Below are 25,474 nucleotides of genomic sequence, written 5' to 3'. Positions count from 1 at the left end.
AAGGGGGAGAAAGTAGATATTTATTATATTGTTTCAGTAGTACACTATCTGATTTTTTCCCCTGCAAAAATTTACTAAACAAAACAGTGATAATAAATAAATAAATAAATATTTGCAAGGGAACATTATATTTTTTTCCAAAAGAGCTTTTTTTTCCCATGTCCAAAACAGTGATTTGGCCATGGAAAAAAGCTATTTTGGAAAAAAATATAATGTTCCCTTGCAAATATTTATTTATTTGTTTGTTTGTCATAAAAATATAGTATTGCTGACTGACTCCTTTTTTCTATATTTTGCTATATTTTTAATACATCTTAATACATTTTATTCTTAGCTATTTTTATATTTTTATACTTCTATCTGTTTTAATGTTTAACTAATTGCATTTTTTACATATTTATTAGTGTTTTAAAGTGTTATTTTTAGTATTGGGGGTTCTAAATTTAAATGGATGACTGGGACAGAATTACCTGTGTGCATGAGGTGAATGTCTGGTATGATTGGGATGACTGGGGTGGGAGGGGCTACGGTATGGATGAGAAGAATGGTAAGAGTATGAATGGTAGATTTGGCCCACCTGACGCTCAAGAGGCGCTCAGGAGGATATGGGGCACCGATCTCTGGGGTGGCAGAGGGTCGGAATATTCCTGTGTTGCTGGGGAGAGGCAGATATGGCGGGGGCCACGGAGTTAGCTGTTCCAGGGGAACGAGGGACCGTTGCTTAATAACGATCCCTTGTTCTGGCTCTGTGAGCCCAATCTTGGATACTGGTGATGAGTGTAACTCTGGCCCTAGGCTCAGATTGCTGCTGCTTAATGCCAGGTCGGTGGTAAACAAAGCTCTCCTCATCCGGGATCTGATCCTGGATGAGGAGGCCGACCTGGCATGTATTACTGAAACCTGGCTGGGCCCAGAGGGAGGAGTTCCTCTCTCTGAAATTTGCCCAGGTGGGTTTCAGATATGGCATCAACCTCGACCCCAGGGAAGGGGGGGAGGAGTGGCTATTATAGCCAGGGTTGGCACAGGAGTTCATGGCCACCATGACAGCCATGGACCTGACTCAAGTAGTACGGGGTCCGACTCATGAGGGGGGGCATGCACCTGACATGGTATTCCTTTCCGAGCAACTGAGTAATGGTCTGAGACTAAGGGGCTTAGAAGCATTGCCTTTGTCATGGTCAGACCATTTTCTACTACGGCTTGACTTCCTGGCTCCAATCCTCCCCCGCAGGGAGGCGGAACCAATGAAGATGTTCCGCCCCAGACGCCTGATGGACCCAGAGGGCTTTCAGACGGCGCTTGGGGTTATCCCAGAGGCACTCGTCCACAGTTCGGCGGAGTCTCTTGCGGAGGCCTGGAACACGGCTGCTGCGGAGGCTCTCGACCGGATTGCGCCTTTGCGACCTCTCCGAGGCGTTAGACCCCGTAGAGCCCCATGGTTCAACGAGGAGCTCCGGGAGTTGAAACGCCAAAAGAGACGTCTAGAGAAGCGATGGAGGAAGAGTAGGTCTGAATCCGATCGAACACTTGTAAGAGCTTTTATTAAGACTTACAAAGTGGCGCTCAAGGCGGCAAGATGCGCGTACCATGCCGCCTTGATTGCATCAGCGGAATCCCGCCCGGCCGCTCTGTTTAGGGTGACCCGCTCCCTTCTTAATCAGGGGGGAGTTGGGGAGCCCTTGCAGAGTAGTGCCGAGGATTTTAACACGTTTTTCGCTGATAAAGTCGCTCGGATTCGGGCCGACCTCGACTCCAATTGTAAAACAGAGTCGACTGACAACGAGTCAGTCGAGGTGACTGGGGCATGTACTTGTCCACCTGTCTGGGAAGAGTTTGATCTGGTGACACCTGATGAACTGGACAAGGCCATTGGAGCTGTGAGTTCCGCCACCTGTTTACTGGATCCATGTCCCTCCTGGTTGGTTTCGGCCAGCAGGGAGGTGACACGGAGCTGGGCCCAGGAGATTACCAACGCTTCCTTGGGGAGGGGAGTTTTTCCATCACTCTATAAAGAAGCGCTTGTGCGCCCCCTCCTCAAGAAGCCCTCCCTGGACCCAGCTGTGCTTAATAACTATCGTCCAGTCTCCAACCTTCCCTTTATGGGGAAGGTTGTTGAGAAGGTGGTGGCACTCCAGCTCCAGCGGTCCTTGGAAGAAGCCAATTATCTAGGTCCCCAGCAGTCAGGTTTCAGGCCCGGTTACAGCACGGAAACCGCTTTGGTCGCGTTGATGGATGATCTCTGGCGGGCCCGGGACAGGGGTTTATCCTCTGTCCTGGTGCTCCTTGACCTCTCAGCGGCTTTCGATACCATCGACCATGGTATCCTTCTGCACCGGCTGGAGGGGCTGGGGGTGGGAGGCACTGTTCTTCAGTGGTTCTCCTCCTACCTCTCTGGCCGGTCACAGTCGGTGTTAGTGGGGGGACAGAGGTCAACTCCTAGGTCTCTTCCTTGTGGGGTGCCTCAGGGGTCGGTCCTCTCCCCCCTGCTATTCAACATCTACATGAAACCGCTGGGCGAGATCATCCAAGGACATGGGGTGAGGTATCATCAATATGCGGATGATACCCAGCTTTACATCTCCACCCCATGCCCAGTCAACGAAGCGGTAGAAGTGATGTGCCGGTGCCTGGAGGCTGTTGGGGCCTGGATGGGTGTCAACAGACTCAAGCTCAACCCAGATAAGACGGAGTGGCTGTGGGTTTTGCCTCCCAAGGACAATCCCATCTGTCCGTCCATTACCCTGGGGGGGGGAATTATTGACCCCCTCAGAGAGGGTCCGCAACTTGGGCGTCCTCCTCGATCCACAGCTCACATTAGAACAACGTCTTTCAGCTGTGGCGAGGGGGGCGTTTGCCCAGGTTCGCCTGGTGCACCAGTTGCGGCCCTATCTGGACCGGGACTCATTGCTCACAGTCACTCATGCCCTCATCACCTCGAGGTTCGACTACTGTAATGCTCTCTACATGGGGCTACCTTTGAAAAGTGTTCGGAAACTTCAGATCGTGCAAAATGCAGCTGCGAGAGCAGTCATGGGCCTACCTAGGTATGCCCATGTTTCACCATCACTCCGCAGTCTGCATTGGCTGCCGATCAATTTCCGGTCACAATTCAAAGTGTTGGTTATGACCTTTAAAGCCCTTCATGGCATCGGACCAGAATATCTCCGAGACCGCCTCCTGCCGCACGAATCCCAGCGACCGATTAGGTCCCACAGAGTTGGCCTTCTCCGGGTCCCGTCAACTAAACAATGTCGGTTGGCGGGCCCCAGGGGAAGAGCCTTCTCTGTGGCAGCACCGGCCCTCTGGAACCAACTCCCCCCGGAGATTAGAACTGCCCCTACTCTTCCTGCCTTCCGTAAACTCCTTAAAACCCACCTTTGCCGTCAGGCATGGGGGAACTGAAACATCTCCCCCCTGGGCACGTTTAATTTATGCATGGTATGTCTGTGTGTGTGTCTGTTAGCATATGGGGTTTTTTAAATATTTAAATATTTTAAATTTGTCTGATTGCTTATGATTTGTTTCTACATGTTGTTAGCCGCCCCGAGTCTTCGGAGAGGGGCGGCATACAAATCTAAGTAATAAATAAATAAATAAATAAATAAATAAATAAATAAATAAAAAAATTGTACTGTAGTATGTTTAACATAATATAAGTATAAAGTAGAGATAGAAAAGATAAAAAGACATTAAGACAGGAAAGGTAGGCACAAAGGTGCACTTATGCATGCCCCTTTCAGACCTCTTAGAAAATGGGAGAGGTCTACTGTATATAATGTAAGATTGAAGATTTTGGGATTGGGGGAAGAAACAACAGAGTCCAGTAGTGAATTCCAGGCATTGACCACTCTATTGCTGAAATTGTATTTTCTGCAGTCTAGTTTGGAGCGATTTACATTTAGTTTGTATCTATTGCATGCTCTTGTGTTGTTGTTGTTGTTGTTAAAGGTGAAGTAGTCGCTAACAGGAAGTACATTGTGATGTATGATTTTATGAACAACACTTAAATCAGTTCAGAGGTGGCAGAGCTGTAGATTTTCTAAACATAGTAATTGAAGTCTGAAGGAGTAAGGTAATTTGTTGTGTGAGGAGGAGTGGAGGACTCTTCTTATGAAGTATTTCTGGACTCCTTTAATTGTATTAATGTATGTTATGCAGTGTGGATTCCATGCAGGTGAGCTGTATTCAAGAATGACGGCACCGGACTTACCCGGCAGCAGGCTTTGCTGGAGGGACCGGGAGACACTGGACCCTCATGGCGGCCGCCATCTTGGTTCCCGAGTGAAGTCTTGCGAGGCAAGACTTCGCTTGGGATTTCGGGCCTGATTGGCCCGGATGCTGATTGGTCCGGGCGGGGCCTGCTTGCCCTATATAAGGGCGAGCAGGCCCGAGGCTCAGCCTTTTTGCCCGGACAGCAGCCACGAGCAGACACATGGCTGTCTGCTCTTGGAGTCCTTTCGGCAGCCGCGTGGGCGGCCGCCACTTTTGGAAGCCTCGTCGGAGGCTTGAGGAGGCTGCAGCTCGTCGCGAGCAGCCGGAGCAGCCCTTCCGAGGCCTGCGGTCTTCTCCTCTTCTCAGGCTAGGCTGGAGTCCGGCGTGAACCCCCCTCGCTTCGTAAAAGGTGGCCGCGTGTTGCGGCCGCCATCTTGAGAGCCTCATCGGAGGCTCGTGGAGCGGTCCAGGGCTTCGGAGGCTGGGCCTGTGCCGTTTTCGGCTGTTGGCCCCTCTATTTCGTCCGGGGGGGATTGTTCCGGTCGCCCCCTCGGGAACGGGGGGATCGGGCGGAGGGCTCATGTGTGCGCCTCCTCCCCCCCCCCCCGGTTCGTGGCCCCTGTTCAGAGGGCAGTTAGGCCCTTGGCGGCAGCTTCTTGCTGCTGCACTGCCTGTTTGGGCAGAGGCCATTTGCTGCCCTCTTTTGGGGCCTGGGCGGCCCCGGTTTCATTCATGTTAAAGTAAGAACCATTGTGTAAAACAAAACAAAACATACATAATAATAATAATAATACTTATAATTATGGGTAATATCATTTAATATCTTTATATAAAACACATAAGTCTGACGTCAGGAAACGACCTATTGGTCTCTCTAGTCTGCCCTTATAATATTTACTGTATTTTATCTCAGGATGGATATATGTTTATCCCAAACATGTTTAAATTCTGTTACTGTGGATTTATATACCAAGTCTGCTGGAAGTTTGTTCCAAGGATCTACTACTCTTTCAGTAAAGTCGTAGTCAAACTTCAGTAAAACAGTTATAGTCAAACATTAATTATTTAAATATTTGGTAGCCCCACGGTAGCTGTGCCTAGGAAGGTGATGAGGCCCTCGGCCAGGGTAGCCAGGAAGGGGCCCCCGGTGGGTCCTGCTGGGGGGGACGGCGGTTGGTGGCCACACGGTCCTAGTTTCTTGGGGTTTTTTCGGAGGGGGCACCTGTAACCAGGTTTGGCCCCCCGCCGGCTCCTACTGAGGGGGCACGGGCCCCTGGGGCAGCTTTTTGCTATGGCCTGGTATGTCGGGGCGGGGGGTTCGGACCCCGCCAACGCAGGCCGTAATGCCTCCGCCCCTTTTGACGTCTTACCCGTCGGGGCCAGGGGTATTAGGTACGGGGGCCACCACAGTGTTGGACCCGTTCGCTGCATGTCAGGGCTTTGCTGCAAAGGGGCTTGTTTTCGCCCCCTTTTGTAGGTACAGCCGTGCGTGCGGGAGGGCGAGGTGCCCGTGCCGCTTCGGTGTGCCCCTGCCCCTAAAAGGGGATGGTTAAGAGGGGAGGGGGTCCAGGGAACAAACCCCACCTACTGGGGGAAAATGGGCCCAGCCCAAGTATTTAAAAACGCTCGAGGGTTGGTTGAGGGACTACCACCCTCGCTCGAGAGCGGCTGCTCTCTTGCTAGGTTTCTCACAGGGATTCAGGATCCCTTGCATGGGGGTTTGGGCAAGCCTTCAGGTCCGACGACCTCAGGTCGGTTGTAGGACATGAAGGCATTGTTCGGTCCAGAATGGCGGAGGAGGTGGCTGAGGGGAGGGTCCTTGGGCCCTTCCCGGAGCCGCCCTTCCCGTATCTTGGGGTCCCCATTAGGGGTGGTCCCCTGAAAGGCGAGTGGTGAATTTAGGTTGATTCACCACTTGTCTTTTCCTAAAGGGGAGTCAGTGAATGACTTCATTCCTGACGAACTTTGTTCGGTGCGGTACGCATCCTTTGATGCGGCCGTGACCATGATTAGGAAGTGTGGGGTTGGAGCCCTTATGGGAAAATGCGACATTGAGTCGGCATTCCGGCTCCTCCTCATACACCCAGACGGATTCGAGCTTCTGGGCTTCAATTTCGAAGGTGGGGTTTTTGTGGACAGGGCACTGCCAATAGGCTGCTCTGTCTCATGCTCTCTTTTTGAGAGTTTTAGCACCTTCTTGGAGTGGGCGCTCAAGAGGCGCAGCGGTCTGGGATCGGTCGTTCACTACCTTGATGGATTCTTGATGGCGGGGCCTGCGCGTTCAGAGCAATGCTTTGCTCTAATGCTGGACTTCGAAGCCCTTTGTGCTCTGTTGGGGGTGCCTTTAGCCTCTGAGGGGACCGAGGGCCCCGCGACCAAGGTTACCTTCCTCGGTATTGAATTGGACTCGGAGGTGCAATCTTCTAGATTGCCCCTGGACAAGTGACTAACATCAGGGATCACCTTGGTATGGTTCTGGGCTGCAGGAAGGTCACTCTTCAGCAGCCCCAGGAACTGGCCGGGATACTTAATTTTGCCCGCCGGGTCGTGGTGCCGGGCAGGGGTTTTTTCTAGGAGGCCTCCAGAAGGGAGGGCCTCTTCAGTGGTTAAGGATTTGACCAGATTGCCCCTAGAGAAGTTGCTTAAGATCAGAAGAAAGCTCGATGAGGTGCTGGGCTGCCGGAAGGTTACCCTACGGCAGCTTCAGGAATTGGCAGGCATTCTTAATTTTGCCTGTCGGGTTGTTGTTCCTGGTAGGGCTTTTTCCAGGAGGTTGTACGACGCAATGAAGGGGCTCCGTTTGCCCCATCATCGTACCCGCCTTTGCGCTGCGGTCAGGGCTGACCTCGGCGTGTGGCGGGATTTCTTGGTCAGGTTTAATGGTTTGTCTTTTTGGAGGCACGAGCTTCTTTTGGAAGCCGAGTTGCAGCTCTGTTCTGATGCCGCGGGGACTTGTGGTTTTGGGGTAGTTTTAGGTGACCAGTGGTGCTGGTCGGCATGGCCTCCGGAATGGAGTGCCTCTTCGTTGGTTAAGGACCTTACGTTCTTAGAGCTCTTCCCCTTAGTAGTGGCCTTAGAGCTTTGGGGGGAGCAGTTTAGGGACAAGACCGTGCACTTTTGGTGTGACAACCTAGCGGTTGTCCATGTGGTGAATACCCTGTCCTCTAAGAGCGACAGGGTCATGCGACTTGTCCGCCATTTTGTGCACAGGTCCTTGTCCCTAAACGCGTTGTTTTTGGCTAGGCATGTCCCCGGGTTGGATAACGGGGTCGCTGATGCCTTGTCCCGTGGTCAGTTGTCCAGGTTTCGGTCCCTGGCCCCGTGGGCCCCAGAATTGCCAGAGGCGTTCCCTGGCCACCTATGGAGTCTGGGGGGGGCTCCCGGGCGTAGGAGAGTAAAGGTCTGCTGGGCTACGGCCCTCGCGGTGGTGCCTGGCACTCTGGGGGCTCAGCAGCAGACGGGTGCAGAGTTCGGGGAGTTCAGGCAGGATACGGGTTACCCCTATAGCTGGCCTGCCCCAGTTGTGTACCTGGCCATATTTGTGTCCAGCTTAGGCAGTGTGGCCTTTCAGTTGGGACTTTGGGGTCCAGGTTGGCTGGCCTCGCCTTTTGTCTAAAGCGGGGGCTGGTGTGTTTGATTTATGGTTGACTTCCGCATAGTGAAGATGCGGGAAGGCTGGGCCAGGGCCTTGTCACTGGTTGCTAGGTCCTTTCAGCCTTCCATCTCATTGCCTTAGCGGGTGGGTTCTGGAGTACAGGGTTTGGCCAAGCCAAGCGCGGATCCCGCCGCCTGTGGGAACGCTCGTTCTGCAGTGGCGCCGCCACTAGTGCGGTGATGGCGTTCTCGATACGGAGGATTCGGGGATGCCGACCACCGGCGGTCGACGGCCTGTTTTAGGTTACGAGCGGCCAGTTGAGGGTCCTGGGTAAGATTTTAGGTCAGGGTTCCCTTTGGTCCCCTTCTTTCAACCCCGCCAGGACGCGACCGATGGTGTTGCTTTGGGTCATTGTGCTCCCCCGACCACTCAGCAACAAGGTACCGCCGGGAAGTGGGACCCTGCCGTCGCGGCGGCTGGGTCATTGTGGCCTGGTTGGGGAGGAGGGGTGTGCGGTGGGACGGGTGTTTTCCACCGCTATGGCTGGGAGGGCGGCATCCCATTGCTGCGCCCAGGTGATACTGGGAGGGCGGCATCCCATTGCTGCGCCCAGGTGGTACTGGGAGGGCAACATCCCATTGCTGCGCCCAGGTGGTACTGGGAGGGCGGCATCCCATTGCTGCGCCCAGGTGGTGCTGGGAGGGCGGCATCCCGTTGCTGCGCCCAGGTGGTGCTGGGAGGGTGGCATACCATTGCTGTGCCCAGGCGGTGCTGGGCGGGTGGCATCCTATGGCTACGCCCAGTTGTTCGGGGAGGGCGGCATCCCATTGCTGCGCCCCGGTCGCTGGTCTTGCTCTTTGGGCAAGGACCGGTACTGCTTGGGGGTCGGTTGGGGACCCGCCAGGCTTGCGGAAGCCTGCAGTGGCTTCACGCTGTGTGGCCCGCCATGTATGTGGCGCGGTCTTCGATCCCCTGGGGATCTTTGTGGGTCGCCATTTCCCTTAGGGCCATTCACCGGATCAGGTGTAGAGGCAATAAGGCCCTGGGAAGGGTAGTCAGGGAATTAGGTGGGGTTGTAGTGGCCCATCCCCTCATCACTGTAGATCGGCTGTGGCTTTACCGGGCCGATGGCGTTCCCCTGTCAGAACAGGGGAACGCCATTTTCTTACAGGACCTGCAGCGGTCTCTGCGGGAGCTGGCGCAGCTAGAGGGGGGAGTCGGGGGGCCAAGATAAAGATCTGACCCCCACTCCATGGCAGGTTAGGGGCGGAAAACTGGGGGGGTGGTTTAGCAACCGCGCGTTCTCCCTTGGGCATCTTTGGGGATGATTTACAGGTTCTCTGCAAGCTCATGGAGGGAGCGACTGCCTGAGCAGCTGGGGGGAACCTGTCTTTGGGTCCTGCACCTTTAAATTCCCGGATTCTGGTTAGCCGGTGGGACCCCCCTCATGCAAAGCATGGCAGGGTCGCAGGTGATGGAGTGGTCCCTCACCTGGACTTGCATCGAGATACGCCCATGAGTTGCCCAGGAAGTTTTTGCCCTAACGTCATTTCCGCCCCGGAAGTATTTGTTTGACCCTGCAGGTCCATTTACGGGTCATAGTTGATTATGCTAATATATGCAAATTTAATGAATAAATTATGCAAATTTATGTTAATAAAAATGACCCAGTTTAAATCCAGCTCTTGTGTCCGTGTCGTTACTCTGTCTCACCAGCAATGACGGCGCCGGACTTACCCGGCAGCAGGCTTTGCTGGAGGGACCGGGAGACACCGGACCCTCATGGCGGCCGCCATCTTGGTTCCCGAGGGAAGTCTCGCGAGGCGAGACTTCGCTCAGGATTTCGGGCCTGATTGGCCCGGATGCTGATTGGTCCGGGCGGGGCCTGCTTGCCCTATATAAGGGCGAGCAGGCCCGAGGCTCAGCCTTTTCACCCGGACAGCAGCCACGAGCAGACACCCGCCCGCCCTCCCTATTTTGCAGTGTGCTTAGGGGTCGCCCTTAGGGGGCCGAATGGGAATTTTTTGCAGTTCTGCCTCTTAGCCGGGCTGTTTTTTCGCCCATTCCACACTGGGGAGATGGATGTGCGGTTAGGGGGTGCCTGTATTTTTTTATTAGGTTAATTGGCTTACCTTTGGTCATTTGGGTAGGCAGGTTAGGGGCGGAAAACTGGGGGGTGGTTTAGCAACCGCGCGTTCTCCCTTGGGCATCTTTGGGGATGATTTACAGGTTCTCTGCAAGCTCATGGAGGGAGCGACTGCCTGAGCAGCTGGGGGGAACCTGTCTTTGGGTCCTGCACCTTTAAATTCCCGGATTCGGGTTAGCCGGTGGGACCCCCCTCATGCAAAGCATGGCAGGGTCGCAGGTGATGGAGTGGTTCCTCACCTGGACTTGCATCGAGATACGCCCATGAGTTGCCCAGGAAGTTTTTGCCCAGGAAGTTTAACGTCATTTCCGCCCCGGAAGTATTTGTTTGACCCTGCAGGTCCATTTCCGGGCCATAGTTGATTATGCTAATATATGCAAATTTAATGAATAAATTATGCAAATTTATGTTAATAAAAATGACCCAGTTTAAATCCAGCTCTTGTGTCCGTGTCATTACTCCGTCTCTCCAGCAATTGGTCTGACAAATGTTTTGTATACTCTGGTTAGTAGATCAGTGTTTGTAGAGAAGAAGCTGCATAGAATTAAGTTTGTGACTCTTAATGCTTTTTTGGCAATGTTGTTGCAGTGGGCTCTGGCACTTAGGTCACTGGAAATGAGTACTCCAAGGTCTTTGACTGAATGAGGGCATTCTTTCTAGTTTTATCTAGGTTAGCTCTAAATCAACCCTTTTATTTTGTTCAGATACTTCCACATGACTAGAAAAATCTATTCCTGCTCAGCTATCTCCTAGCTAACTTTCAGAAGTATTAGAAACTTTCTAGCCCTGAGATTCTATGGTTTGATTGAAAAACCTTGTCTATTTACACAGAGCTGGTCCATAATAAAGTGATGAGGGAGAAGTTTTTATGTGAACCTATTGTAGTTAACAAAAAACGTAGAAAGTCTGAAAGTACCTACAGTTTGCTAGCCAAAAAAGAGAGATGGAAAGATCTCCTGATGTCAAAATACATTATTTTTCTTTTGACTCTATTCCTAAAATGTAGATTACTATTCCTAAAATGTATGTTATTATTATTAGGCATCCTATCTCTAGAAAAAGAAATGTTCCATTTCCAATGTCGATGTAATTTGGACAGCCTCAAAGTGCTTCAATCTGGGGGAAAATGCTTCAAAAATATATCATAAAAGCCAGTGCACTTTATCGTTTTGGTTGAATAATTTTTTGTGGCAAGTGTAGATTTTTATCGATTTGAATAAGGAGGCAATTTTTATCCATTTGAATAAGGAAGCAATTCCGCTGATAATAAGTTTAACAGCAATAATTTGTCATTTTGTTTATTCATATTACTAAATTTACAGATTACAACCTTCATTTACCAAGTGCAGAGGATAAGATGCAAGAAATAACAATTAAAATATATTGTGAAAACAAGCAAAAGGAAGAACAATTAAACAAAGAAACACAAATCTGCACCAAAATTATAAAAAGATAAAGGCATCAGTGTTTGATTAATGCAATGATTTACTCAGAGTAAAATGCAGAAATGTTTATCTTAAGAAATAATGACCTCGGGTTGATGCTTCCAAGTATGGACACATACATCAATACTGGATTTTATATTCACTGAATTTTATTAATAGCTCTGCCTAAATAGTGTGCAATGAAGGTTCAGGTAATCCTCAACTTATAACCACCATTGGGACAGGAACTTTCATCACTAAGCAATATAGTCATTATGTGAGCCATCCAGTTTTATAACCTTTTATTTGCTGTGGTTGTTAAGTCTTTCTGGAGTTGGGCGGCACATAAATATCATGAAATGAATGAATGAATGAATGAATGAATGAATCCAGTTGGCTTTGCTTGTTGGAAGCTTTCTGGGAAGATCACAAATTGAAATCACAGGATCTGTGGATACATGCCGATTGCGCAGCACTCAATTTTTTATAATGCTGAAACGGTCATAAGTCACTTTTTCAGCAATGTCATAACTTTGAACAGTTGTTAAATGAATGATTGTAAGTCAAGGACTATCTCTACTGTTATGAAGTTCTTCCTCAAGAGGAATGTTTTTCATAAGCATTTTTTATTTAGTAAAATACAAAAGTAAATAGGAAAGCAGTGAGGCGGGGAGGGGAAAGAAGTAAGAAAAGTGAAGAAAGATGGGGGGGGGGGAGAAGCATTGACTTCTGACTCTCTGTTTCAGTAAAATAAGGCATTAACACCAAATCACAACTTTTTGATTTTCCATAATTCCATAATTTTCCATAATAGAGTGAACAAACTATTTCTATAAAGATCAATCAGAATAATATGTAGAATCCAAAGACAGAGTTTCATTCATCAAGCACAAAGTTCAGAAGAGGTTTCCATGTGGAAACAAAAGTATTAACATTCTTTTCTTTAACCAAAGTAGTCAGTTTTGCCATCTTAGCCAATTTCTGCAACCATTTGTCCATAGTAGGAATGGAAGTGTTCTTCCAATTTTTTCTTTTTTATTTTGCATACAATAATCTTGCTGCTAACAACATATATAGTAACAAAATTTATTTTTTTTTCTTCAGTTCTTTTTCCATTAGGCCCAAAAGGTTTGAGTTTCATTTTTATTTCCATTTTCAAAATTTTCTGTATTAAAATATGTATCATACTCTATTTTTTTTTTTTGCTTTGTCACATGTCCACCATAGATGATAAAAGATCACAAAAAAGGTGGGTGGCCTTTTATGAGCAAAATAAACCAATAAGCATCAATTTTTTCAGTTCAATTTTCATATCATTGTGTGCAGAAATGTTCAGACTACCTTCCAAGTGAACAAAGTTTTCAAATTGACCAAACATAAGCACCTCAAATGAAGAATTTTCGGTCCGGGTCAGGGTGACCCGGGAACAGAACTTTAGGGACTTTTTTTTTCAGCAAGAAAGAAGCCCCCCACCCCCCAAAAAAATTTCTCATAGAGAGAAATGAAACCCTTGAAATGATGCAAAGTTATGAAAGTTCAAATTTCAGATATGCAGGGAAATTTTTTTACAGGGTCTCAAACTTTGATTTCGGGTCTCATAGACCCGAACATAACAGCAGAGTTAAATATTAGCCACCAAAGGAATGGTTTCTCCACACAGAGTTTGCTTTATTTTGCATATCTGGTAAGGATGAGCCAATCTACACAATATTAACTAAACTAAACCCAAAAGGTTATAAAAAGGTTACAACTTGCATAGCAATTGCTTTCTTGATTTAATTCCCATAGTACGATGCACGTGCCAGGTATACAAAATGTGGATGGACAGAGACTAGATCAAACATTACACACATTTAGGAAATATGATGCACAAATAATTAATTGGTCAGCTGTGAGAGGCTTCTAAAAATAAAATGTCAAGGCTTGGCAACAGAGATGATTTTTTGGAGTCTAAGTAAATAGAAGAAGAGAAATGCCAATAGATTTACTGTATCAGAAGTTGGAAAACACAGCAGGGAGGAAAACAAGAAAAAAATGTATAACAAGTTCTTTCTTGTTTTGTTTAAAAATTAATGGTACGGATTTTAAACAATACAAGGTGAACCCATTAGAAAAAGTTTTAAGTGAGAAAGGAATTTTTCTGTGCAAAAATTGATTTCCCTATGCAGAAAATACTAGTGTTTTGTTCCTACTTAAACAAGGTAGGTATGTAGGTAGGAAGGTAGGCAGGCCGGCAGGCTGGCCAGCACAGATGTTTAGAATGGATTGGGTATTTTTAGCCTCCAATCGAATCCTTTCAAAGGTGATGATGATAGTATCTTAAGACATTACCAAATAGCACAAGATTTCAAAATAGCTATACAAATTCCACAAGACTTTTGCTAGGAAGACTAAAATCTCATGAGGCTTGGCCATTTTGCAAGATTTAGTTATTTTAATCTTTAAAAATTAAATTATTTTTATTTAATGTGAGGAGTTGCACTTAAACATGCAAAATGGTTAAACTAAGCTCCTCTCTAAAGCAACAATAAAACAGGAGCCCAGGAATCGGCTACATTACAGTGCTTCACTGTCCTCTGCATTTTCAGCTTAAAAAATGGGGAGCCATACCAGGCCTATGTTAAATAATGGAAATTCTACTTGTTGGGCATTTATGAAGTGGCAGCACTGCTATGAAATGTTAGTACTGTGATCACATAAGAATGGTAATTCACAAATTATGGTGTGTCTAGATGCTCTAGTCTAGATCCTTTGACATGATTGTCACAGCATCTCATCTTCCTTTAAAATGCAAACTTAGCTGTTTCTTTCTAATCTAACACAGTTTTGTACCTCTCTGAAAAATGCAGATCTTTAATCATAAATTAGGACAGGCCCAAGATAAATTATACAGTGGCCCAACCAATATCTCATTAATATTTCTGTATTTTATTTTATTTTATTTTATTTTATTTTTTATTTTATTTTATTTTATTTTAGTTAGTTAGTTAGTTAGTTAGTTAGTTAGTTAGTTAGTTAGTTAGTTAGTTTCTATGCTGCCCTTCTCGAGGTGACTCAGGGTGAAATCTAATAACTATAAAATATGAAAATTTACAAAAACATTTTAAAAGACCCCATGTACACTCACACACATTCATCCAAACATATCTTGTATCGGCCGGAGACAGTCTCATCACTCACGGCCACCACTCATGTTTAACTATAAGTGTTGATTACTCTGGTTTTCATTTAGGTTAAGTTTACAAAAGAAGCCCTGTTTTTTCAGTCTGGCTGATTAAAATTTTGCAACCACTACTGTATTTCATACATTACTCTAGTTCAGGGATGTTAAACTCCCATGGGCCAGAGGTGTCATGTGCTGGCCATACCCACTCCCAGTTTAGCAAAGAGGAAAGTCCCACTACATCACGTGATGCCATCACCATGACGTGAGTTTGACACCCCTGTTCTAGTTCAATAGCAAATAATGGTAACTGAGTCTTTTAGAAGGTGATCTTTGCCACTCTCCCCTTCTAACTTGGACAATGGCTAAACGTGACACCTGACCTCTAGGATTAGGTTGATTCTGCAATAGATAATTGATTTGGAAATCTTCATCAGGCTACAGCTGACTCAGCAACAAACAATTCTCCTGTGTTTAAAACTCAGATTTGCTTCAGCAGTCTTAATTGATATGATGACAGTACAGCTGTCACAGCTTTGTATATAGCAGACTTTCATTTAATATTCACTGTTATTTAGCTAGAGCCATACTCATTTCCCCCCCTGCTTTTCGATGCATACTTATTAGGCATTGTACAAAATTGAAGAATGGTGGCAAATCAAGGTTAACGTATCATAGAGGGCAAGGTTGTAATTTATCTGTGATTTGTAAGTGCTCAGATTTGTTCTTATAGCCCTCGGGAAGAACTGAGTCCCTGTGAACACTCTCCATTTATGAGAAACATATTGATATTCACACTCACTTTTCTACATGAAATTTTCTCTACATTATCACCCTGTCATACAGAAGCGAGCTGCACCCGTATCTCTATTTGGGCATCAATTTTGTGATGTCAAGCCATTTTAGAGGATTGTAGCACTACAGTACCTCTCTTCACATATTCACGATAGATACATTGAACAGACTTTGGAGGGAGGAAAGAATTAGAGCTTTCAATTTTAAAATAAATGCACATAGATCAGGAGTAAGGTTTTTTTTTGCCATAATCCTGTTCAATGTATGAATATATGAATAAATAGATATGTGATCAGACAAAACCTGAAGGATTCAAGTTAGGGACAGATTGTTATGGGGAAAATATATTAGTGGTGGCTAAGAGTTGAGGGCACATAATCAATAGCACAGTAATGAAGATTCCTGTCTTAATGAAAGCCTGCTCATGTCTTTGGTCCAAGATGATTTTCATTCAGAAATTATGATAAAGAAAAAGAGATGATGGGAGATCCAGCAGAAATGATCTTCTGCATGCTATCATATGAGTATGTTATCTATGAAAATAATATACTTGTTTGCCATAAGTTATATGGAGAGGAAAAAAAGAACATTAGCTGTGGCCTTTCACCAAAAATATGTGGTAATTCCTTGGTCAATAGAAAATTATTTAAAAAGAAAGAAAGAAGGAAGGAAGGAAGGAAGAGGGAGAGAGAGAGAAGGAAAGAAAGAAAAGAAAGAAAGAAAGAAAGAAAGAAAGTTTGTGTCAGTGCCTTCTAGTAACTATTGTGTCCTGAATAGCTACCTGGACAAGTCCCTGCAGTTTTCTTGGCAAAATTTGTTAAGGAGTGTGCAGAGCACTTGAGCTATCAAGTACATGCACAGAGGGAACGTGGGATTCCAGCAGATATCCAGGAGATAGGAGTAATTATTCAGTCCTACAAGACAGATACATTAAAGTGTATAAAATAGTATTTACTTTAAAAATAGCACAGTCAAATTAAACAGTCTGTTCATTCATATTCAAATCAGTCAATATTACTCAATACAATAATAACAGTACAAGCCTGTCTTTGTCCTACATATCAGACATACATTACAGCTTACAAATACAGCAAACTATCATGGAACACACAGAGCTTACAACATCAGTCTCAGTGAGTCAGCAGAAAGAACAGAGAGAGCAGAGGAGAGAGAGCAAATCATGCTTTCTGGCTCTCCCTTATGGCAATTTGCAATATTACCTCTTAAAGCTATAGTACTTCAATACATACAGACATTCATTATTAATTTGTTAATATACAGTATATTGCAAACCCAACTGCTTTGTACATAGTACTAATAGATTTCAGAGGTGGTTTGCCATTGTCTCATTCTTCTTAGAGCTGAGAGAGAGAGAGACAGAGAGAGAGAGACAGAAACAGAGACAGGGACAGAGAGACTAGCCCAAGATCTTCCAGTTGGCTTCATGGCAAAGGCAGGACTAGAATTCATGCTCTCCCAGTTTCTAGCCTTATACTTTAATCATTACATCAAACTGCCTGTCTTGTGTATTTGAGTTTACCATTGTAAACAGAATCAATAATCTCATTAATTTCATTTTTCAAACCTAGATATTTTTAAAGGGGTATACGGTTCATATCCTTTGCAACACATAAAATTAGAACTTACTCTCTACCTTAATCACAGGTCATGTTTCAATAGATATCTTTAAAGAAGGAGGACAAATGACTTTCCCCAAGTTTGGTTCATATAAGTATCAATGGTAGAGAGAAATGAATTATTACATACCCTATATTTAACCATGGAATATACTTTAAAATCATGTCACAAGTAGAGTTTTCAAATGAAGTCATTGCGTGGAGCAGATGTTCCCAAACTTGACAACTTGACAACAATAAGTGTGGATTTCAACTCCCAGAATTCCCCATCCAACATAGCTGACTGGAAATTATGGGAGTTCACATGTCTTAAAGTTTGGGAGCCCCTAGCATAGTTATGTTGAGTCATAAGGTATACAAAAATGAAGTGAAAATAAGTCAACTGACACCAGAAGTGGGTTCCTCCCATTTTGGACCAGATCGCCTGAATTGTTAGTGATCTGCTGGTGATGTAATTTTGGCATCACAGATCCGATTCTGTCTGTGCTGGTCCATGCTCACCACCTTCTTTTTTTCTGAATTTTCGGCCACTTTTCCTGTGTTTGGATGGCTCATTCTATGCTCTGAAAAAAATACATCCTGCCCACCCCTGGGTTAATACTGACATTTATTTTTTCAACGGAATACTGTATCACCTTCTGAGCATGCACGGAAATAAAATTGCACAAGGGGACGTGTGTACGCATGCATGAAACATTGTGATGTGAACCAGTGGTGGAGGTAAGTGGAACTCTTCAAGTGGACCAACTCTTAAATGATCTAAGGCTCTTTGCAATTCTGCATTTAGTAGAATTAGCCCATTAGTACTTCAGTAATGCACATGGTTTATATTTTTATGCAAATGAAAGACAATTCTTTTCTTTAATTCTATTCAATCTGTCTGGATTTTCCCCCCTTTTTTTTGCTTTAGAATGAATTGTTGTTGAAGTTTCTGCCTTTACCTGAAACTCCTTGATTGGTTGGTTGCTTCACATAAAGGCAAAATGTCATATAGATCAAAGCGTTAATTTATCAAGAAATCTCTTTGATTCTGTCATTAATCCTTTGTGAATCTGTAATTTTTAAAATGTATGGCATTTAGGCATTTATGCCTGCTAGATTTTAATTCTTCAAACCTCGCTGAATGCAGTTCAGCTACAGGCTCTATTGTTTTTTTTCCCTATTGTGATGCAGATGTGTGCTTCAAAAGCTAATGAGCTGTAGAAGGGGAATAATGTATCTCTCTTTATTTTCAGTCACTTTGAAAAAAGGTCCGAAATACAAGCACCTGCACAAACTGCCTTGAACAGATTTTCAAAGTCGCTCTATATGTCTTTAATTTTAGAATGTTAATGCCATCCTTTTGACTAGCCAATACATATGATCTTCTACAGGGCTTTCCATCTTTTTCTGGTAAATATTTTAAAGAGCTTAGAGCATTTTCAACTAGCATTGCTCCTTATTGAAATAATTGATTAACCACATGAACATCTGCTTGCCGTTTCGATTGCTCACCTGTCCTCATCTATTCTCATAACTCTAAAATTGAATATTTAAAAACTGATCCAGGAATTCCATACGCTGCTGGTTTTATAACAAGTGTCCTAAATAAATTATCTTGGATGTTGGCTAAATATTGGTGTAGGCATCATCAACCATATTCCGTGGGCAGAAGGCAATCTACATATTGCTTTGTAGTATTTGTGATATGTAGGACAGATAATTAAGATGAAGGAAGAAATAAAGAATGGTGTGTTCTCAAACACAGAATTAAATCCCCAAAACAATTATTTCTTTTTCAGTACATATAGTATCTTGGAGTGAATTCAAGTGGCAGAAAGCCTTAGGTAATATATAGTTTCACTTTTATTTTCCCTAAATGTAACGTTGTTTTATATGACTACCGTATTCAGTTTTAAAACAAGCCATCTTCTCTTAGGATAATTAAAAAGCATGCTTGATATGGCATTATCCTTGTATTTGTGCAAGCAATCACAAGGAAGGAAGCTCTTCTTTGAGTCATACAAGGAGAAGGATTGGAAAGAAGGCAGCTAAGCCTTTGCTTACATGCAGACAAGGAAATGGTTCCCCCCCCCCCTGGTAATTATCATTTTCTTTCATAAGTTGTTTTTTAAGTAGTTTGTATCAACTGAGTAATATGGCATAGGACTGAACCTTATAAGAGGAAGGAAATCCAAATACTATTACTACCAGTTCTGTGGGCGTGGCTTGGAGGGCATGGTGTGGCTTGGTGAGCATGGCAGGGGAACAATACTACAAAATCTCCATTCCCACCCCACTTCAGCCTGAGCTGGTATTTGCAGGTTGTCCGAACTAGTCAACATTTCCGCTACTCGTTCTCCAGAACCTGTCAGAACTTGCTAGATTTTATCCCTGGAAGAAAGTAGACAAAAGCAGAATAGGGTAGGAGACCAATTTAATTCCAAGAAATCTTAAGTTATTTTCGGTATAGGAATGCATGAGAAACAAGAGTAGATGAAAGAGAAGAAAAGGAAATGAAGAAATGTGAAAATCTGTATTGTAAGGCCACCAAACGTGACTCATGTACTTCACATGACTTACATACTTCTATTTAATGTCATAAAATGTTGGAGATTGAAATGTGATATCATAACAGAATAACAGATTTGGGAAGCCCTATATCATTTCAGATAAATGGTATCTCTTCTTAAAATATCTTCTTAAAAACTTCCTGTGTCGGAGCATTCACAACTACTGGAGGCAAGTCATTCCATTGTCAGGAAATGTCTCCTTAGTTCTAGGGTGGTTCTGTCCTTGATTAGTTTATTTATTTATTTATTGGATTTGTATGCCGCCCCTCTCCAGAGACTCAGGGCGGCTAACAGCAATAATAAAACAGTGTACAATAGTAATCTGATACTAGAGATGATTAAAAAACCCTTTAATATAAAAAACCAAACATACATACATACATACCATGCATAGAATTGTAAAGGCCTAGGGGGAAAGAGGATCTCATTTCCCCCATGCCTGACGGCAGAGGTGGGTTTTAAGTAGCTTACGAAATGCAAGGAGGGTGGGGGCAATTCTAATCTTCGGGGGGAGTTGGTTCCAGAGGGCCGGGGCCGCCACAGAGAAGGCTCTTCCCCTGGGTCCCGCCAAGCGACATTGCTTAGTTGACGGGACCCGGAGAAGATCCACTCTGTGGGACCTAACTGGTCGCTGGGATTCGTGCAGCAGAAGGCAGTCCCTGAGATAATCTGGTCCGGCGCCATGAAGGGCTTTATAGGTCATAACCAACACTTTGAATTGTGATCGGCAACCAATGCAGACTGCGGATTGTTGGTGTAACATGGGCATATTTGGGAAAGCCCATGATTGCTCTCGCAGCTGCGTTCTGCACGATCTGAAGTTTCTGAACATTTTTCAAAGGTAGCCCCAGAGCGTTACAGTAGTCAAGTCTCGAGGTGATGAGGGCATGAGTGACTGTGAGCAGTGACTCCCGGTCCAAGTAGGGTCGCAACTAGTGCACAAGGCGGACCTGGGCGAACGCCCCCATCCATTGCTTCTTATCCTGCCTTCAGGTGCTTTGGAGTTGACCCCCTCTTCTTTGTGGCAACTCCTTAGATATTGGAATACTGCTACCCTGTCACCCTAGTCCTTCTTTTCATTAAAATTCATCATGATACTCATTTCCTCATTTTTGTGAAATCATTCTTTATATGGGACACATCTGATGGCAGGCCTTTTTCTTAATTGGGACAAGAGATTTTCTCTTGGTTTTCATGAACGGAATGAAATTTTGCAAAGATGTTAGCTAAAGCAGCTATTAACTGATCATTACGACTGTGGTCAACAATATATCTAAAGGACAAGATGTAGGTATTGAATTAAGGGTCTAAGTTCTATAGAATATCAGCCTCTACTTTCTTTCTTTATCCTTATTGGTGGAAATATTGAAATACCAGTAGTAGTGAACCTCTACCAGCATGTATACATTTCCCTAACTTGATACATTGTTAAGTCAATGTACCAAAACCACAATTTAAATTGATAGCCACATTTCCATTATAGACGTTATAGATTGCTGTATAGGGTTAATACATTGTGTTATTAGGAATCGTTATCCATTTTTTTCCAGAATATGTCAGTAATTCATGTTTATCTGATGATATAAGGTCAGCATTCACACAATAGCCTTAGAGTCAGTGTCTGAAAAAGATTTGATATCTGTTATATATAATAAATGATATGTCAGAAGGAATTACCAGTAATTCTTTTATTTGTGGCTTTAAGAATAAGATAAGCATAAATACAAAACATTTGTTGTATACAACAGCAAGAAACTGAGGTAGAAAGAACCAGCATTTTCATAATTATATTTAGTTTGAAGAAATGTAACTGAAAGAAATTAGAACTTTTTCCTCTACAGAGTGTACTATAATCCCTGTCAATTATATAAGGATAAGATTACTTTGCCAAATTATATTTTAATAGTTGTCAATTTACAGTTACCATAGTAGTACTTCTATTAATATAAAAAAAATTAGAATGCTGTTATATGCTCCTAATATGATTTTTCCTCTTTGTCCTTTGATTAAAATGTAATTTCAATTGATTATTCTTCTGTTTATCAGTCTATTAATGTAGCTAATTTAATGATGATATCATTGAAGAATCTAAATATTACTGAATAGATGAATAAAAGTTCCATGTAGAAAATAATGATCATTTTATTTGAACAAAGATGTTTGCATTCATGGATCAAATTACTCCACAAAGTAGCTAAAGATACTGAAAGTTACATTACAGAGTCCCACAACTTAAAAAAAAAAACATTTGTACAAGTGACTTCTCATTTTATAACATTATTGTGTTGCATTTGTTATCAAAAGTTCTGCATTTTTAGCACTTGCTATTTCTACACAATGCAGATATGAGTGACTATCCTAAATGTCTCTCTACTTCATGTACCTCTGAGGATTAAAAAAAAAAATATTTCTACAAGTCCCCAACTTATAACATATAATAAAGAAGAAGAAGAAAGCATTATAAAGTAAGCCACTATATCCTATTAAAATTTACTAAAGTTAGAACTGAATCATGGAGTTGGCAAATCTATTGAATTGCAAGATGGAGATCATAGCTTGCCCAGAAGTTACTGATCCAAAGGTGCCATATCTGAGGAGAAATGTTCTTACTGTAGCTTTTATTTAAAAGCGTTACATGAAAAAGCTTAACCGACCATGCTATAATGGGAAGCAGAAATCAATTTTTCTGGGGCTATTTGGTAATGACTATGGCATATAGAAGATTGAGAGAAGAGGAGAATGAATGAATGAATGAATGAATGAATGAATGAATGAACGAACGAACGAACGAATGAAAGAATATGTTGTATTTCTGTGAAGACAAGAGAAAAGAGAAAGATGTTTATAAAGGTGGTTTGATTTTGATTTTGATTTTAGGCCCTTGATTCACTACATACTACTTTCCTGTAAATATTCATCAACAGCACTACTTTTATAAACATCTTTCTCCTTCCTCTTAGCTCCTTCCCTCTCTTTTAAAAAAGTAAAATAAAATAAAATTTTCAAAAATGCTAGATAGAATGATGAAGTAAAGAATGCTGTGGATGAGAAACATGAATATGAAAGAGTGCGAAAAATGAAGATGAGAGGGAGGGGGGAATTTATATGAAGTGTTAAAAGAAAAATGATAATTACTAAGGATGATGGTATTTAAAGATGAGGCAATGAAAATATGGAGTGATTTTGCTGAAAATCCTCAATCTGAGTATTGTATTTGCAGTTCGGTGTTAGCAGAAACTTCAGAAGAGAAGGATTTTGAATTAAAATTCAAAATAATGAAAGAGGTTAGCATGTAACTGAAGTGAGAGAATGTTGGAATAGTATTTTAGGTATTTATATGGGAAAGCATAGCAAAATAACTCAAAATAAATAACAATAGCTGTTAGCTTTATGTACCGCTCCATAGTGCTTCACAGTCCTCTCTGAGTGGTTTACAAAGACAACATATTTTCCCCCAACAATTGGGATCCTCATTTTACTGATCTCAGAAAGATGGAAGGCTGAGTCAACCTTGAGCTGGTCAGGTTCGAACTCCCAGTAGTGAGTAGAGTTCACCTGCCATTCTAACCTCTATAAAAGGTAATATGCAAGAAAAAAATGGATAAAAAGTAAGTCATAAACACTATTGAGAATGTTGAAAAATGGTATGAATGCCACCATGCAATGTTTAACTGGAAAAACATACAATATTTTGGGTTTTTTAAAAAAAAAATCTTAATAATAAACGAAACAAAACATACAGACACATACAAAACATACAATATTTTGTTGATAGAGGTGCTGTAAAACTTCAATAGACATGCTTGATCTTAGCAAAATCCTGTTGTTATTCCCTATACAAAGGGAAATAACGAACACAAATAGCTGTCGTTAGGATTTGTTTGCTAAGAAAGCATTGGAAAATGTTTGGAAGAATTCTAATCAACAGGGTGTGAATGATGGTCATTTGCAAAAAATGGTCTTTGGCAGTTGAAAATTGTATAAATGTGAGAAAGAAAGTTCTCTGGGTATTTTTTTGATTTATAGAAAGTGTTGGATAATATAAATAGAAATATTTTGTGTGAGTATAAAGTTGAAGGTTGGTAGCTGATGGTGATAAGAGTGGCATATGATGAAACTAAAATGTGTGAGAATAAATAAAATACTTACCAAATGGTTGAACATGGAACAGGGAGTAAGAACAACAGTGTGTGATGTCCTCATGCTTGTTTAATATATTTATGGATACATTTATATTAAAAATGTTAGTGGTAACATTAGAACTTTGTTGATTGGAGAAATAAATGCATGTGTATATTTTATGCAGATGATGTCATGTTGTTGGCTGAGAACCAAAATGAATATCATTGCATTACGTAGGGGGTATGGGTCTGAAAATTAAGCGATCAGAGACCAAATTAGTTGTGTTTCAAAGGGAAAATAAGTGAACAATTGCAAATCTTATCACGTAGTTAATATCTAGTGTAAGTGGCTGGTTTTTTTACTCTTGGTAAACATTTATTAAAACTGGGCAATGAGTAGAAAAAAATGGCAAATGATAGTAGGAAATAGTGTGCAATATGAGTTTTATTCTGAAAAATGGATATTTGTTGAAATGTCAGTCAAAATGATTCTCAAATTAACAATGATTGTCAAGTGAAACCATAATAAGTTGAATGTAGTGGAGATAGACTCAAAGTGGAATGGGAGAATGAGAGACGAACAAAAGCGAATTGAGTACAGAAGTGAGTGATTGGTATGAAAGCAGCATATCAAAGTGCTCATGTAGAGAGTATGAATAGGAATTGAATGACAAAATAATATATGAAAAATGGCAAAGGGATCAAGAGAAGAGAAAGACTGAGAAAAGCATAGTTGGATGCAGTTGATAGGACTCCGAGAAAGAGAATATAAGATGTTTAAAGAATGAAAGGCAAATCTAAAGCAGCATATAGATGGTTGAAAATTTCGTAAGAATACAAAAGAGAGATTGTCTTGGTGACAATTACCATAGTTTTGTATGTATATTCTTGTCCACTTACGTCTTTAATTTCTTTAGCTTGCCATTTCCTACTCTCTTTCTGAACATTGCATGTTGTTGCTCATTCTGAAAAGAAATAGATTATTGAATATATATGCATTTTGGTATAAGGATTTTCTTTTTGTGGGTCACCAGGAGGATAAAGTAAATTTTCATAGTATGCACGTGATGATGATAAATTTATGCTGCAGAATTCATTTCCAAATGCCATCACATAGATTTTGCCTTTTACAACTACTTTGGGAAAATACCCTTCAGGATTCTGTATGCACATCAATCTGGATAGGATAGGATTCTGAGTTAGGACTAGCTCTAGCTAGGTAGAAAGGACAAGTAGTCCAGCTAGGCCGAAAGGACTAGTTTTTTGGAAAGACTACAGCATCTCATGAAGAAGTCCCAACACAGTTCTTTAAATCTCAGTCTCTATCTTGTGAAATCCGGAAAATATTCTGTTGAGACACAGAATAGAACTGAGCAGGATATATAAAATTGTTGCAGTGTAGCATTCAAGAAATTACTTAAGGCTACATTAGCTGAATTATTGTCTATTGATGACTGTATGACTTGTCCTTCTACATAGCAGTATATCTCTGAACCTTTCTGCTGTTTCTGTCTCTTTCTACCAATTTTAGCATTTTGCTTTATAGTTTTATAGTCATTTTCTCCCCTTCTCATAAGATTTAGCAACAAAACCTGCCTGGGTCTGGGCATTAATTTATTGGGGCTGCAAAAGAAAGCCATTACAAAAATTAAGTCAATTATCTGAAATGAATAGCACAACTTGCTCTCTACATTGTACCTATATACTGATATTTAGAGGAAGCTTTCTCATTAAATGGTGAATAAGATTGTGAAATACAGTATAGGGTCTCATAGTAGAAGATTATAGGTAAGCCAATCATCATTTTCTTCCTCTCATCTGGATAGACA

At 42.7% G+C, this 25,474-nt stretch overlaps 1 protein-coding gene across 1 annotated transcript in view; it reads left to right on the top strand.

Annotated features, from left to right (window-relative positions):
- The window catches only part of LRP1B (LDL receptor related protein 1B), a 1,143,506-nt gene that overhangs the window by 371,200 nt on the left and 746,832 nt on the right, over window positions 1-25,474 (top strand). The gene's annotated exons all lie outside the window — the stretch shown is intronic.

This window comes from Erythrolamprus reginae, chromosome 1, assembly GCF_031021105.1.
Source record: "Erythrolamprus reginae isolate rEryReg1 chromosome 1, rEryReg1.hap1, whole genome shotgun sequence".
In the NCBI taxonomy this organism is placed as follows: domain Eukaryota; kingdom Metazoa; phylum Chordata; class Lepidosauria; order Squamata; family Dipsadidae; genus Erythrolamprus; species Erythrolamprus reginae.
The sequence above is the reverse complement of the archived record's forward strand: the minus strand, read 5'-3'. Positions and strand labels throughout refer to the sequence as shown.